The following is an 18,270-nucleotide window of genomic DNA, read 5'->3' as shown; positions in this document are numbered from 1 at the left end:
ATATATTCACTTAATATAAGTTCCTTTGAATGCCTTCTATGCTCTGTTCTCCGGATGAACCCTTAATGTTGATATGGCATGACTATTTGTGTTCGCTCGCAGCAGAGTAACACGAATTTCCAAATATCGAGGATAAGGTCTTTGCATAAGGTATTCAATCAGAAAAGCATGTTGCTCTCTGGCAATGAACTTAAAAGAACTATGTCACAACACATAGATTTCAATCAATTTCCCTGACTAACTTGCAGAAGTTAGGATTTTGCGCCTTGCGCAGTATATCAGACCTTGCTTGTCGAAATTAAGCCTAGGCGAACTAGGTAATCAATCCGCCATGGATTAGCAGGTGCAAAACCTTGCCCAGAATCATAAAACAAGGAGCCCCTGCAACAAAGGGAGGCGTGGCCATACCTTAGGCCAACTGGCGCCACTTTGTTACACAACAAAGATGTGGCCGTAATCAACAACTACCCTTCCTCATGAGATGTAATCTCAGCCATTCAAGTTCGCCACCAAACTGACGGACTTGTGGCAAGTTTTAGCGGCCGACCAAGGCAATCCTAATAGCATCACATGTTATTTTCCTATGGCAAAGTCTCTTGACTTTGACTTGCCACACATAGCAACCTGCTACACGTTTTCCACGAAAACACTCGAGATATCAAACATGTCACAAACTGGGGGATACTCATCAGGGTATTGGTCTGGCGGTTTACAGCGTGCGGCGTGCAATGCGCCCGTTACAAGAAAGTGTCATGAAGTAGGACAATTAGTGGTGGTGTAAAGTAACAGTTAAACAATTCATTTCCTTCATCATGGAAACGTAATGACTGACGGTAACACGAATTCACTTCCCTTATCATGGAAGCCTAACGTCTGACGGTTACAAGTTACTCTATTCTTCCACCACTCAATTGTTTCCACTTCCTACGAGACCAGGGTACGTTTCAATATGACTTGTATAAATAGGCTTCACCTATTTTCACCAAACAACAAGTTTTGGTCGGCAACAACACAGTATCTAGAAATCACCTGGTAGCTTTCCATTCTGCTAGCCAGTTCTACTTTCAGATACAAGTCATAAACAACCACACCTTCAGAATCAACTATTCTGTTCTTAACACTCTCTTCGCTTCCCTCCCTAAGACCAACCCTTCTTCTTCACTTTGTGACCGAAGCAATCCTGGAACGACCATTTCTTGGTTTAGGCCAGGATTGTATAGATTGATCTCTCGAATCAAAAGTACTCTCGTGTAGTGCATTGTTTAGGGTTTAGATTCGTTTCTCATCGACACACCCAAAATTACCAAAATCAGCAGAAAAGGTTTTCACTCACAAACAACATCCAAACCCTCTTAACCGTTTATAAAAAAAAAGAAATCAAAATCGATTCTCGTTCTTTCATAAAATACATCAATCTTCCCCAAATCGAAGAATCTAAGAATTTAACACAAACCCATTGAATCAATCTTATCCAAATCGAAGAATCTAAGAATAAAAAATCGAACAAACCCGTTGCTTCAAATACAATGATCATCATCAAATCATGTATAAAACGAAGAAATCAAGTTAGGATTTCATAAATGTCACCTGGAAATAACCTTGTTCTTCTTATTATTTCATCAATCCTACGAAGAGAGGCAGAGATCGGAAAGTAGAAAATAAAGTACAGGTTTGGGATTTCTGCTGATATAATCGAATCACTCTTTTTTTTTCCCGCGGAATCATGATTAATTGCAGAACAAAAGTATGACAGAATATCAATATGGAGTTCTTATTTAGGTTTAGTTTTTCAACGGATGTATTGTCTACCTAACTGGCGTTAGTAACGTCCAGTTAAGTATTTCGTGTAAACCAAGTGTAAGTAATTAATTAGCTGTAAATCCACACGTAATTGTTGTCCACCCACTTATAAGCTAACGGTGTCACAAACGGTCGGTTAAATATGGGATGTAAACTGAGTGTTATTGGAATTTTAATGTGTTGACTAATAGAATATAACCAAGTGTCCTCTCCAGGTTTACTAATACCCAAAGCTTTTATCTAATTTAATTTGAGGGGGTGTCACACTCACCGTGCGACGTGGAAACTTATATGACTTAGCATTTTAAAGGAGGGGAGATAGGGGTTTTCCAGAAGGCGTGATTGTATTTGGCTTTCCAGATAAACCATGAGCCATGAGTCTCCTTACAAGAGCCTCCAACTGTAGCCGCTTCAAACGAGGAATTCAACCAACCAATTACTGTAAATAGATAGTGTTCATCCTCGAGCCATAAAAAAATGAATCACATGTTTTACACAACAAAAATTTTGTTGCTCATTTTAATTTAGAACTTTAATCTGGGTTCTAATGACTTATTTCCGTTTACTTTAATTTGGTAAATTCATTTTTGAGATCAGAACTTGTTCTCCAAGGTTTAAATAGTGCTAAACACATTGATCCGTGTCAGGAGGAAGACTAATTAGTCTGATGATCATTCATCTAATACTAATAATATATCCACTTGAATTAAAATCATTAAGTATTGCTCTATTTTGGACCTCGTTTTACTCTATCATCATCTGATAGACTGATACCATTTTATTTGACACACAACTTGATAAATTATAGGGGCTCTAAGTGTCGACACCAGGAACCAAAATCTGGTCCATATGATACTGTACCAAATTATACACTAGAATATTTTTGATGGGTCGTATCGTTCATTTAAATATTCTTTTCAAACAACAAAATTAATGCATAAAATGTTGAGCAAGTCTCGTCTGTGGTGTGGACCTTACCTGTTAAGTAAACGACTCATAGGAGTCATGGCCAGGTGTGACTCCCTCAGTTTTACGCGCCATCTCGATTCATAGAAATTCAATTCTGAGGACATTTAGGTCAAAATAGATACAGAGAAACTCTCAAAGGACTTGGTCCTGTCTGAAAGAAGACTTTAGTAATCATCATTTTCAGATTGGATTAAGATTGTTGTGATCAGATTGCACTTTGTTGAGATTTATTGTTACTTGAATCGGTTTGATTGGTAGCTAGAGAATTGTTTTGGATCAAGAAGAAGAATTTGCCACTAAATGGGGCTGCTTAGAAGATTTTTTTATCAGCAACCCCCCGATAGGCTATTAGAAATCGCTGAAAGAGTTTACGGTAACATTCATCTTCTACTCTTCTACATATTTTTCTTTTTAATTGGAATTTTAGCTTGAATTGTTGCTGCAACTATGTGATTTAGCTGTTAGTTTGCATTTATTTTTCTGTTTCTAGCTAGTTTTTCATGGTAGGGCAAGCAGGTTTAGTACTCAAGTCTAGAAGCAGTAATGTGTTTACAAAACAATGTTAGTTAATTGTTGGACATAGAACTAATAATGTAACTGAGAAGAAGATACTTAGCTCAAACCGATGTTGCTGGAGATGCACAGAAAATGTAGAGGCACGTATACGATACGCTGTCCTAAAGGCAATATCCCCTGCTACTCCGCTGAGATGCTATAGCAGTTGGCGAGTCACCTCCAGGATACAACTACTGATAGTACCCCTCAATGTAGCATACAAAGAGAGTACCCTTAGAACTTGGCAGTTTTAGCAAAAGCTAAACAGAGAAACTAGAAATAAAAACATATTTTCTGAAAGCAGAGGGAGAGCAGAAGAAGAGATGTTTCTCTGTTGTATGTTCAATGAGCTCAAGACTCCTCCTTTATATAGTGTTTAAGACGTTACAAACGAGAGGAGAAATGCATGCAACAAAACCATGCGTATGACAAAAATACTGGTAATGTTTGGTTGAAAACAGTGTTGCCTTTGTCAGTCTTAGATCAGTGTGTTGGCTTCATGCGTATGACAGAAATACTGGTAATGTTTGGTTGAAAACAGTGTTGCCTTTGTCAGGCTTAGAGCAGTGTGTTGTTAAGAAGCCAAGCCAAACACGTATAGACAAGAAAGCCAAAACAAATATGTACAGACAAGAAATCCAGGACAAAACATGTGCAGACAAAGAAGAAGATTCTTCTACATGTGTGTAAAACACGTACCAAAAGTTTTAGCAAAAAGATAGGATCTAATGAACCCACACCCACACCCACACCCGAGCCCGACCCGACCGACCGACCGAACAGACGGACGGCGGCGGCGTGCGTGCTTCTGTGCGAAGCACCGTGCGTACGGGAAAGGAAACCTTGCCCTAGTCTAGGCCTTCTCCCCTCACACAAAAGTCTAATGACCCAAGGGCCATGCCCTTTTAGCCAATTCTATGGTATTTAAGTCTAAAACTCTTTAGATTTTAGTCATGTGGGACTATTGTTTTATCTATTCAAATGAAAAAACAATAATGGGCAATAGGTCTAGGATCAAAACATAGTCCATGGAAAATTGGTATAAAAGCGTTTTTTCTAACAATCCCCCACATGAATGATAAAACATATCGACGAAATACGAGAAAACATAATACATCAATATTAGGCTAAGGTGTCCCAGAGATTGAACCTTAACTAGTGAGAGGTTACCGGAACTGCTTGTTTCGGTGAACACAATGTCTTGAACCGTCAACAGTGAGTGCAATTCAGAAATAACAACCACACTTTGATGTCTCAAAGAAAAAAAGCTGCCAAGCTCTTGCCGTTGTGCCCGTTTTGGCCGTGGGCTAAATCCCGGACTTAATGAATGTCTCTAGAGAAAAAGCTCAAATTCTCATAGGAAGCGGCCCCACTTCCAACATCCACATAGGTGAGTCCATTAAGAGTGTCCTGCCACACTCCGCTTTAAGCAAAGCCATGGAACTCATTAAGATCTTGACAGATCATCCTAAAACATAGGCAGCACTATCATACGGTTACACCATAGGGAGGGACAAAGATAGTGCTCTCTCGACATCACCAAAAATTAGTTATCTCATTGAACCTTGATTTGGAGCTCCATTCACAAGGTTGAGTGTCCTTCATGGCGATTTATTCTATGAGCTTGAGTCCCATCCCCTTCGATGTGGATCTAACTACCTCTCTAGATAACCCTTTCGTCAAAGGATCTGCAATATTCTCTTTAGACCTTACAAAGTCTATAGAGATGATGCCAGTAGAGAGTAGTTGTTTCACTGTCTTGTGTCTTCTTTGAAGATGTATAGACTTTCCGTTGTATACACTATTCTTTGCGCATCCAATAGCAGCTTGACTGTCACAGTGGATTGCGATCGAAGACACAGGCTTGGGCCAGAGTGGAATTCCACCCAGGAAACCTCGTATCCATTCAGCTTCCTCCCAGCTTTCTCCAAGGCTATAAACTCAGACTCCATGGTGGATCGAGCATACATGTCTGTTTGGTAGACTTCCATGACACAGACGCACCACCAAGTGTGAAGATGTACCCACTAGTGGATTTGCACTCATCTGAGTCTGATATCCAGTTAGCATCACAATACCCTTCTAGCACAGCAGGATACTTCCCAAAACTTAAGCAATAGTTTGAAGTTCCTCTCAGGTACCGTAGAACTCTGTAGAGAGCATTCCAGTGATCCTGCCCAGGGTTGCAAGTGTACCTGCTTAATCTACTCACAGTATAGGCAATATCAGGTCTTGTACAGTTCATTAAATACATAAGACTGCCAATAACACGAGAATACTCAAGTTGATAAATACCCTCACCCTTGTTCTTTTTCAATTTACAATTGGGATCATAAGGAGTAGTTGCAGGTTTAGCATTTTCATGATTAAATCTCTTAAGACAGTTTCAACATAATGAGATTGACTAAGACTATATCCATCAGACATCTTTCTGATTTTCATCCCTAAGATTACATCAGCAGGGCCTAAGTCTTTCATGTCAAAGTTTTCGTTAAGCATGCTTTTAGTGGTATTAATACTATCAAGGTTACTACCTAATATGAGCATATCATCAACATATAGGCACACAATAACATGAGAATCATCCACAGATTTAATGTAAACACATTTATCAGATTCATTAACCTTGAAGCCATTAGATATCATTACATGATTAAATTTTTCATGCCACTGTTTAGGTGCTTGTTTTAAACCATACAAAGATTTTTTCAGTTTGCATACTTTTCTTCAAACCTTTCACAACAAAACCTTCAGGTTGGTCCATATAAATTTCTTCATTCAATTCACCATATAAAAAAGCAGTTTTAACATCCATCTGATGTATATGCAAATCATAAATAGAAGCAATAGCAATCAGCATCCGGATAGAAGTGATTCTAGTGACCGGTGAATAGGTATCAAAGAAATCTAATCCTTCCTGTTGTCTGTACCCCTTAGCTACCAACCTAGCTTTGTGTTTTTCTATAGTTCCATCTGTTCTAAGTTTCCTTTTGAAGACCCACTTGCAACCTATGGTTTTACTACCAGGAGGTAAGTCTACAAGCTCCCAAGTTTCATTTTGTTGAATGGAATCCCACTCATTATTTGAAGCTTCTTCCCAGAAGGGAGCTTCCGGAGAGTCATAGCTTCCTTATAGTTTGGGGTTCAGACTCTACCGTAAGAGTCACAAAATCTGGACCAAACTTTTTCTCGGTTCTGACCCTCTTACTTCTTCTAGGTTCGGTTTCAGCATCTAGAGACGGGGGTTGACTAGTCGAAGGAACATCTGAGAGATCATCGCGGACCCTTTTATGAGGTCCAGACCCTAAAGGGAAAATGTGTTCGAAAAACACTGCATCTCTGGATTCCATTATGGTGTTCTCACCAATTACCATGAACCTATAAGCACTAGTGTGCTCAGGATATCCTAGGAAAACACAATCTACAGTTTTAGGTCCTATTTTGGTTTTCTTGGAACGAGGAGTGGCCACCTTGGCCAAACACCCCCACACTTTAAAGTATGCATAGGACGGTTGTCTTCCTTTCCATAACTCATATGGAGTTTTGTCGGATTTCTTAAATGGAACTCGGTTCAAGATATAGCAGCAGAGAGAATTGCTTCCCCCCACAGGTTCGAAGGTAGCCCTGAACTAGCTAACATAGCGTTCACCATATCTATGAGTGTTCGGTTTTTCCTTTCAGCTACTCCATTCGACTCAGGTGAAGAAGGTGCAGTAGTTTCATGAATGATGCCATTAAGTTTGCAGAATTCTCCTATAGGTATCACATACTCACCGCCTCGGTCCGACCTAAGAGTTTTAATAGTAACACCTCTTTGGTTTTCTACTTCAAGTTTATATAATTTGAAAGCGTCTAAGGCTTCATCTTTACTTCTAAGAAGATAAACCTGACAGTATCTTGAGTGATCATCTATAAAAGTGATGTACCATTTTTTACCTCCTCTAGTTGGTGTTGATTTCAAATCTCCCAAATCGAGTGGATTAGTTCTAGGGGAGTTGTACTACGTTCAACCTTTTGTTAAGGGTTTTCTAGCATATTTAGATTCAACACAAATTTCACATTTATGACCTCTGTCAAAGTTTATTTTAGGAATGCATCCTAATTTAGCAAGTCTTTCAATGATTTGAAATTAACATGTCCTAGTCTATCATGCCAAACATGTGAGGAGTCACAAACATAAGCAGAAGAAGATGCATTGTCATTCAAGTTCAAAGAAAGTACACTAAGCTTAATCATGTTTCAGTGACATATCCTTTTCCTACGAAGTCACCACCTTTAGAGATTACAACTTTTTAGACTCAGCTACAAATTTAAAACCTTTCCCAAGTAAGATGGTTTCTGAGATAAGATTCTTGCATATGTCCGGGACGTGATACACGTCATTCAATGCGAGAGTTTTTCCTGAAGTGAGCTTCAATTCAACCTTGCCTTTTCCTACCACTTTAGAGGTAGAAGAGTTTCCCATAAACAATTTCTCATCGTCTCCTACTTTGTTATAGGAGAAAGCATTTCTGAACTTACAGACATGCCTGTGGCTCCAGAATCAAGCCACCAGTCTCTCACATTGGTCACATTAGAGACAAGGTTGACTTCAGACACCATGCCAGTAAAATATCCAGAATCATCTACTACGTTTGCCTTATTTTTCTGTTTAGGATCATTTTTGGTCTTTTTAGGTGCCCTACAGTCTTTGGCCATATGACCAGTTTTCCCACAGTTATAGCAGTCGCCTTTGATGGTGTTTTTGGAGACACCACCCTTTGGCTTAAGATGGTTACCTTTGGAGTTACGTTGTTTGTTACGTTTACCATTTTTGCTGGATTCTCCGTGCCTTTTCTTTGACGCAGCATTATCGTCCAGGACATGAGCTTTGTTTGACATGTCTTTGCTCAGCATCAGGCTTTTGTCCTTGCAGCACAGAAGTTCCTCCACCTGGATCTTGTTTCCCATCTCCACCATGGTGATTTCGCGATTTTTGTGTCGCAGCCTCCTCTTGTACTCGTTCCATGAGGGTGGTAGCTTTTCAATTACTGCAGATACTTGTAGAGATTCATCAATATGCATTCCTTCAGCAAGAATTTCGTTGATGAGTAGCTGGAGTTCGACGAATTGTTCTACAACAGGCTTTTCATCAGTCATCTTATATTCCAGGAACCTAGCTACCAGGAACTTCTTGCTTCCAGCAGCCTCTGCAAGATATTTTTCTTCTAGGGCTTCCCATAAATCAAAAGCAGTAAAATTCTCTTTTACATTATAAAAGTCGTACAAAGAGTCATCCAGACAGTTAAGAATGTGGTTTTTGCACATGTAATTCTTCCTAGTCCACCTATCCAGTCTATCTTCATAGCCACGGTCATGAATCCTTCATGAGGGTCTTTCTAAGGCAACTTCATCTAGCCTTTGGTCTTTTAAGAAGAATAACATTTTGGACTGCCATCGTTTAAAGTCTTTGCCACTAAACTCTGGGGGTTTGTCTACAGTACTCTTCCCCATGTTGTTACAAAAAATATAGTAAAGAGGATATTGCCTTTAGATTGATGGACATAGAACTAATAATGTAACTGAGAAGAAGATACTTAGCTCAAACCGATGTTGCTGGAGATGCACAGAAAATGTAGAGGCACGTATACGATACGCTGTCCTAAAGGAAATATCGCCTGCTACTCCGCTGAGATGCTATAGCAGTTGGCGAGTCACCTCCAGGATACAACTAATGATAGTACCCCTCAATGTAGCATACAAAGAGAGTACCCTTAGAACTTGGCAGTGTTAGCAAAAGCTAAACAGAGAAACTAGAAATAAAAACTTATTTTCTGAAAGCAGAGGGAGAGCAGAAGAAGAGATGTTTCTCTGTTGTATGTTCAATGAGCTCAAGACTCCTCCTTTATATAGTGTTTAAGACATTACAAACGAGAGGAAAAATGCATGCAACAAAACCATGCGTATGACAAAAATACTGGTAATGTTTGGTTGAAAACAGTGTTGCCTTTGTCAGGCTTAGAGCAGTGTGTTGGCTTCATGCGTATGACAGAAATACTGGTAATGTTTGGTTGAAAACAGTGTTGCCTTTGTCAGGCTTAGAGCAGTGTGTTGTTAAGAAGCCAAGCCAAACACGTACGGACAAGAAAGCCAAAACAAATATGTACAGACAAGAAATCCAGGACAAAACATGTGCAGACAAAGAAGAAGATTCTTCTACATGTGTGTAAAACACGTACCAAAAGTTTTAGCAAAAAGATAGGATCTAATGAACCCACACCCACACCCGAACCGAACCGACGGCGTGCTTCTATGAGAAGCACCGCGCGTACGGGAAAGGCAACCTTGCTCTAGTCTAGGCCTTCCCCCCTCACATAAAAGTCTAATGACCCAAAGGCCATTCCCTTTTAGCCAATTCTATGGTATTTAAGTCTAAAACTCTTTAGATTTTAGTCTATGTGGGACTATTGTTTTATCTATTCAAATGAAAAAACAAGTAGTGGGCAATAGGTCTAGAGATCAAAACATATTCCATGCAAATTTGGTACAACAAAGCCGTTTTTTCTAACATTAATTTTATGGGAGTTGCAGAAAATTTTGTTTCTGACCAACTATTTAGGCTTTCAGAATGGTGAATTCCAATTCTTATAAACATAATATCATGGTATTTGGTTGGTGCAGTGTTTGATTGTTGCTTCTCGACCGATGTCATGGAAGAGAATGACTACAAGAAGTATATGGAGGGTATCGCGTCCCAACTTCTCGGCCATTTTCCAGGCGGCTCTTTCATGGTATTTAACTTCAAGGAAGGAGAAATGAGAAGCCAAATTTCGGATATACTGTCTGAATACGATATGACAGTTATGGACTATCCTCGGCAATACGAAGGTTGCCCGCTTCTACCGCTGGAGATGATTCATCATTTTCTGAGATCAAGTGAGAGTTGGTTGTCTTTAGGTCAACAGAATGTTCTATTGATGCATTGTGAAAGAGGGGGATGGCCTGTGCTTGCGTTCATGCTTGCTGCTCTTCTTTTATACAGAAAACAGTATACAATAGAGCAGAAAACACTTGAGATGGTTTATAAGCAAGCTCCTAAGGAACTCCTGCATCTTGTGTCTCCTTTAAACCCGCAACCATCCCAGCTAAGATATCTACAATACATCTCTAGGAGAAATCTTGACTCAGATTGGCCTCCAGCTGATACACCTTTGACCTTGAATAGCCTTATCCTTGGGGTGCTTCCAGTAATGAGTGGTAAAAGGAGTTGTAGGCCGATTGTTAGAGTTTACGGCCAGGATCCGTCGACTGCAGCTGGCAGAAGTTCAAAACTTTTATTTTCAACTCCAAAGGAAAAGAAGCGTGTTCGTCACAGCAGACGGGTAATGCTGACTTAACCACTTTTTACAACCGGCAAGATGAATTTGATTTCCAATTAAGAATGAAACAGCTGCTGATTAAAACTCAACTGCAGGCAGAAAGTACAATGGTGAAGGTAGATATTAATTGCTGTGTTCAAGGTGATGCAGTTCTTGAGTGCATCCATTTGGATGAAGATATGGCGCGTGAGGAAATGATGTTCAGGTTGATGTTTAACATGTCGTTTATTCAATCAAATGCTTTACTGCTTACCCGTGAGGATATCGACCTTTTGTGGGATGCCAAGGAACTGTTTCTGAAAGACTTCAAAGTAGAGGTATGTGATGGTTTTTCTTTCATCTGTTCTCTATTTTCTGAAATGATGGGAGTTCAATGTCCATTTATTTTTGACCAGGTACGATTTATGGACCCTGATATTCATGGGTCTACCAGTGCCGTAGAAGTTGCAAGTGGAGATGAGGATGAGGCTGAAGGTGGAGTGGAGGAGTTTTTTGAGGTGGAGGAGATTTTCAACAATGCTGATGGGCCTGGCGAAGCGAGCGATTCTGATAATGTAAATAATGTGAAAAATCAGAAGGCGATCTTTGATCTCCACAATGTTCAAGACAGCAAATTAGATGGTGAAAACTGCCAACAGAATGTAAAAGAGGATTTTGGTTGGGAGATTGTTAAACTTAAACATGCCAAACCAGGCGATGGAAATCACACTGACAAACTCAAGGTTCAACATGGTTTTGCCAATGATGGGGATATCAAATTGGAAACCGAGACACCAGATACACGCCACCAATTAGAAGCCAACGCAGTAACTGATGTGCAGTACCACTCTGAAATTAAACAGGGTGCTGGTTACACCGCAACCCAGAGTAATGAATGGGAAACTCCACAAAAAAAATCGGATATGAGTTTACTTGCACAGAAGTTTGTGAAATTACTTCCTCCAACACCAAGAGAACAACCAACTCCAAATGAAAAGCCAGCCCCAGTCCATGTTGATGTTAAACAAGAGAAATATCGGGATTCTTTGAGTGAAGGATCTGAGGCTCAACAAAAAAAGTTGGAAATGGATTTACTTACACAGAAGTTTGAGAAATTACTGCCTCTAGCACAAGGAGCACAACCAGCTCCAAATGTGAAGACATCACTTGAACCTGGTGCAGTTAAACAAGAATATCAGGACTCGATTCATGCATCTGCTCAGCCTCCTTCAGGATGTAATATTACTGCATATTCACCAAATAGTGTGCCAGCTGATCGAGTCCGTCCTGCACTTTCACCAAATTATGCTGCACCTCTACCTCCATCTCCTTCTGTACCTGGTCCCCCACCTACAGAGGCTGCACCTCCTCGTGGACCACTTCCTCCCGCTCCTCGTGGACCCCCTCCACCCCCTCCTGGTAGACCACGCCCACCTGGTCCACCTGGTCTACTTAAAGTTTGACCCAAAGTACCTCGATTAGAATTGCGGCCATTCCACTGGATTAGGTTTGCGAGAGTGCTCTCGGGAAGCTTATGGGCTGAAGCTCAGCGATCTGAAGAACCCCAAAGGTATTATATCTATAAATACTAATCTCCATTAACCTTTAATGCAAGTGATGTCATTTTCAGATTTGTTCTTTTTGATAGTGCAACCCCAACAGCTAAGCCCCAGCAACAATGGGTACTGCTAAACATGCTTAAAGATGTTGAGTAATAGCTATTCAAACTCTGTTTTGTGTTCACTATAGTCACTATGTTTTGAGACATTGCAAATAGATTTCAAATTCCAACTACAAAATTAGAAATTAAAAGAAGATTTTGAGCTTGGTATAGTGCCATCATTATTATGGCTAGATGTTGTCTTTTCTCATATCTCATACATCACTAATATTCTTATGCATGCTAGTGCGTCTGCATTCGATGTATCTGAAGTTGAAAGTCTTTTCTCTAAGCCTTTGGATACGAATAAGCAAGAAGACAAGTCTGGAGCTGGCATCAGTTCACCTAGACCTAAACGGGTCAAGGTTCACCTGGTAAGTATTTTTGGTGCATTTCCATATCTTCACATATACTTCACTCAGTAGTAGGTCTTGAGAAGATAAAAGTTTATCTATGCACAACATTTGATATCAGATAGCTAAAGTTTTTGTATCACTTGGTTGTGGAATTATAGACTATGAGCATAGTTTTATCCATTTTCGTTGTTTCGGGAGATGGTTTTTAACATCACATGTTTTTTATTCACACAATTTCATGTAGATTAATTTGAAGAAGTCGAACAACACTGAAATCATGCTCACAAAAGTTAAAATGCCATTTTCTGATATGATGGTAAGTGAACTCAGATTCAGTTGGTAATAAGTGAACTCTGGTACAAAATGGAAAAATTGTCTTAAGAAGTGAAGGTCATATTTTCTGATTTTAGAACCCATTGTTAGACAAAAGATACATAAAAACCAAAACGTAGTTGGACCGATCACCAATGCAAGGGAATTTCCCCTTCCTTTCTTAAAACATAGGGTGGTAATGAAAGCCCTCAAAGTGATGTAAAGTACTATAGTGGAGCTCCTATTGCCTAGTTTTTTTTTTTTTTTGTTGACATCCAAATGCAGAAATTTCAGGGATTAAATTATGTAATTTCGTACTTCAAGTTGGGCTCTCTCCATATAATATTAGAGTTTTTGCTTATTTTCTGTCCTATATATGTTCGACACATCACAGACTGCAGCACTAGCAATGGACGAATCAGTATTAGATGATGATCAGGTCGAAAATCTCATAAAGTTCTGTCCCACAAAAGAGGAGATGGAACAACTTGAGGTGGAGTTCTTTAATCCATTGCAAGCATCTTTAGACTTCTCTCACAATGTTCCTTGTATAATTCCTATATATGCTTGCATACTGTTTTACTAACTGCGATTTCCATCTTTGTTGTTTAGAATTACAATGGTGATAAAGACGTCCTGGGGAAGTGCGAACAGGTTTCTTTTTAAAACTGTCCATGATGGTTTGGTTTACGGATATACTACTTAAATTGTTACAATTGGAAAAGAAACACCTGATTCTCATGGTATCAGACTATCAATTACTTTCCCAGTCGATGCATGAGACCATAATTGGCCTATTAAAAATCTATTAATATAGCACTTGACTTCTAAAGATAGTCAAAATATGGGATGGGATATTTAAGCTTATGAACTTTACAATCTATTTGCCTATTATTTAGACACACAACGTAGATTTTATATTAGGATCAGTGCTACAATTGTTTTCACTACAAGACCATTCTCTGTTAGGATATGTAAAAGTCGAAAAGCTAGTAGTGTGTTATGTCCTCTTCTTATTTTAGTAATATCACCAACTTCATTTTTGTATGCCTGAGTTGGAGCAAAAAATTTGTCATTCGTGACAACAACACAAGTTTTCTGGTTAGGTTTGTGCTAATTTCAATCCCATTGCTGTTTATTCTGTATGGCTTCCTTCTGCACCTGATTCCAGTTTCCTTTACTTTTATGGTTTGATGAGATATACTGATATAAAATGGTTCATATTCATTTTTTGCATGTAGTTCTTTCTAGAGCTGATGAAAGTCCCACGATTGGAAACTAAACTAAGAGTTTTCTCTTTTAAAAATCAGTTCATTGCTCAGGTTAGTAACGTTCTTGGTTTCTTTCCTGACTAGCAGATTTTGGTTTCTTTTAAAATTCAGTTCATCTGTCTAAGCCTCCTGCTCTCTTTTTGACATCTCTCGCAGATTTTGGATCTTAGAAAGAGTTTAGGCACGGTGAATTCTGCTTGTGAAGAGGTATTTTCTTGTACTCGATGCGCAGTCTACTAGTGCTTTACTTCTAGAGCTCTTTAAATGTTAACTTGCTTTAGTATGATGAATGAGTAGGTTCGAGATTCTCTCAAATTGAAAGAAATCATGAAACAAGTTCTTCACTTGGGGAATGCAATTAACCAGGGAACCAGTCGGGGTAACTATTTATCTGTTTATTTTGTCTTTTTTTCTTCTTCTTAGCCGCCTTTCCTTTTTTCTGAATAACCTTTGGGATCCAATACGTGCAGGCTCTGCCTTAGGATTCAAATTGGATGGCCTCCTAAAACTGGGCGAAACACGTGCATATACCAGTAAAATGTCACTGATGCACTATCTTTGTAAGGTATGCTTGTTGCCGGTTCTTCTTTTTTCTGTCATTTAAACGAAATTCAATGATTTTGAATGTTATTGTGTTAGTTTATTCAAAGTCAAGTATAGGTCAATGTATATATATGTGTTATATGAATGCTTCAATCTAAAACAGATTATGAACAGCTGAAAAGTCTTCAATAGTAAATTTTCTAATAACATCCACCTTGACCTTGACATGGTAACCTAAAACCCCCCAAAGTCCCTAGATTAAAACCCTGATAGGAGGAGTTATGGAATCTATTGCTGGTAATTATGATTTCAGTGGATTAAGCAAGAATATTGTTATGATCTATTAAAGAAAGAAGGCAAGGAGATTGACACAAGTAAATGTTAAACACAAACCAAAAATGTCATCTTTTGTTTCTCACAACTGGTGGCTGCATTTCTGTTATATTATCGGTGTTCACGGATTCATAGTGCTTCCCTAGGTGTGAGTTACATAAAGGTGGTTTTTCATTTCATAAAGTAGTGCTATGATATTCAGGAGTTACAAGCGTGTTATAGATACAGAAATGAGGCCACTATGTAATGAGGGATCTTTTGATATTGCATGTTTGTGTAGCATAACTTCACAAGAGTTGTATAGACCTTTAGAAGTATCTTTTGGCTTGGCTTATAAGTCAAAAGGCATGGACTGTAATACGCTCAAAAACGACGTCAATAAGCAAAGAAGACAATTTTATATGTTCGAGTTCCCTGTTACATGGTATTTTTATTTATGTTAAACAGCATTATTCCTATTTTTTTATTGTGGTCTTAGTACGGCTTGTACCCCTCAGTAAGTAACATTGCCACCTTCTCCAAAAACTGAACTCCTCAGGAGTTCACAACTCTATAAGAAATTGAAACACGATTAATTGTTTTAGCAAAGCGCCTTCACAGTTTGAATACCCAAATAAAACCGCAAGTGTTTGTTGATCTGTAAAAACTCCATTAAAGATTGAATTTTATTAGATGTTAATTTTGATTTTCCTCGAGCTTCAGGTGCTTGCTGCTAAGTCCCCAAGACTTCTAGATTTTTCACAGTGGCCTTGCCAGCCTTGAAGCAGCATCAAAGGTTCTCATCTTTCTCCTATGTTTTATTTGGTAGTCATTGTCAAATATAGCATAGAGTAAGATCAGGATTCTTTTTCGGTGCAGATACAACTAAAGTCCTTAGCGGAAGAAATGCAGGCCATTACTGACGGGTTGGACAAGGTTAATCAAGAACTAATTGCATGTGCAAATGATGGCCCTGTATCAGAAGTTTTTCAGAAGGTAATCTAAGTGACAGTTGTCCCTCCATGTGCTCTGGCATCAACTTCTATTTGTTGTTTGGGTTTCCGAACGTGCATTATAAATAATAGTATCTGATTCGTAAGCCTGACTACATCTTCTATTTGATGATATCAACTTCTATTTGTGTAACTGCTCCTATTCTTTTTTTGATCTTTGTTTACAACACATTTTGCTTAACAATGGATATTACATCCTAACGCCTGACTACATCTGTTCTTGTTAGACATTAACGGGATTCACTGAATTTGCTGAAGCAGAAGTAGCATCATTAATATCCTTTTATTCTGTAGCGGTATGCCTCCGTTTTTCAAACTATATCTTCAGTTTAGCTAGCAAGTGCCACTATTTCTTTTTTACATGCTTATTTTCATCTTGGTTGGTTGCTTAACAGGGCAAAAACGCAGATGCTCTTGTTGTTTATTTTGGCGAAGAACCTGCAAAATACCCATTTGAACAAGGTGACTGTTTCCTTAATTTGCATCACTATCCCTTACCGCCCATTCGATGTAGTAGTTGATGGGCATTATTCTCCAAAAAGACTTGCTTCATGTTTTTCTCTTTGTGAGCTGTGTACCGTTTACTGTTTTCTATTCTAATTCTTACATCTTAGAAATCATGCCAGGACATTGACTTAGGTAGTTATCTCTTGAACCAAGACCATCTAGTCCAGAAAGTAAGATGTTTGGTGCTTGCTAGTTCATTTTGATATTGTCTACTACACGACTCGCTCTGATACACGATTCATAGGGGGGTTCATCCTATTGTTGGGATATAATTATACATAGTTAATATTTTAGTAAGCTTTCAGTTCCGTCTTTGGTTATCCAAACCTTTTTATTGATTTGATAATTTTGGTGCTTTATCTCTTCAGTTACTGATTTCTTTATCCAAAATGCCAGTTACCACAACTCTCTTAAGCTTCGTGCAAATGTTCCGAAAAGCACACGAAGAAAATCTCAAGGAAGCACAAGTTGAGAGGAAGAAAGCCAAGAGAGAGAATTCAATGGAGAGGGCGAAGGGTATCGATACGACTAAGAAAATTGCTAGATAATTAAGGCAGCAAAACTGAGCATGAAATCCACAGGGAACATAACATGGTAACTGCATTCCTTAATATAACATGGCTTTAAAGGCGCTAAGCCAGCTTACTCCACGAATTGCTTAACAGGTTTGTTTTCTGCTACTACTGATCTTCTATTTTACCAGAAGACAACCATAATGAAGGCAAATGAATTTATCTTGGCAGGTGATTTTAGTGAGCTGATAACCAATGCCTGGAATTGTGAAGTGTAAATGTGGAACCTTTCTTCTAGGTTCGTTCTAACCATGTAAAAAAGGTCTATACAATAATTTTCCTGTATGTATCATTTTTTTCTTCTTCTAATGAAATTCAAGGTGTAGATATTAGTCTATTAGGACTATAAAGGTACTTACTTCTTGTACATATAAAAATTGAGAAATCTGACAAAAAAAGTTCTGAAAGATGAATAAATTTTCATTGTGATTGCAACATCTACAAGACTACAACATTTGCTGCTAAAAGTTGACTGTAGTTGGAAAAAAAGCAACTCCTCTTATCTTAAATAAATTTAAGTTTCATTCATTTATTTGGATACATTAGAATCCGTGTGGCATATGATCAAAGTCAGTCATGTAATCTTTTTTACAGTGGCCTGTGTCCTGTGGGATTCTGAGGTCATTTAGACAGTCTTCTGTCAAACCTTATAATAATTACCTCTGTCAACAGCTAATTCTTTCAATCCTACCAAGTACATCCAATATCGGAACCTCAAGGTTTGTTTCCTTTGAAGAGTAAACAGTTCACTTTCATGTCCTTTTTCATTTAGGTGTATGCTTTCATTTTTATCGGAAGCTGGCGAGTTTCGATCTCTGATCATTTAGGTGTGTGTTTATATCTGGCTATACTGAGGCCTATAAAAATTATTTGAGGCCCACATGAAAGATAATTTTGAGGTAATTCCAAATAAAACAAGAAACCTATTATAGGAGTTTCAAGGATTAAGTTTTGAGGGTTCCTATGGATTCAACTATTCTAAATATGGATGAGGGTCCTAATTTATTATCAAAAAATACAAAAATATCATTTGATAACCAAAATAATTACCAAACCTAAATCA

The 18,270-nt window shown here is 38.5% G+C and overlaps 1 pseudogene; it reads left to right on the top strand.

Moving 5' to 3' along the window:
* Positions 1-3,069: 3,069 nt before the first annotated feature.
* On the top strand, positions 3,070-17,398 carry LOC113279123 (annotated as a pseudogene).
* The last annotated feature ends 872 nt before the right edge of the window (positions 17,399-18,270 follow it).

The sequence above is a fragment of the Papaver somniferum genome, chromosome 5 (assembly GCF_003573695.1).
Source record: "Papaver somniferum cultivar HN1 chromosome 5, ASM357369v1, whole genome shotgun sequence".
Classification (NCBI taxonomy): Eukaryota; Viridiplantae; Streptophyta; class Magnoliopsida; order Ranunculales; family Papaveraceae; genus Papaver; species Papaver somniferum.
The sequence above is the reverse complement of the archived record's forward strand: the minus strand, read 5'-3'. Positions and strand labels throughout refer to the sequence as shown.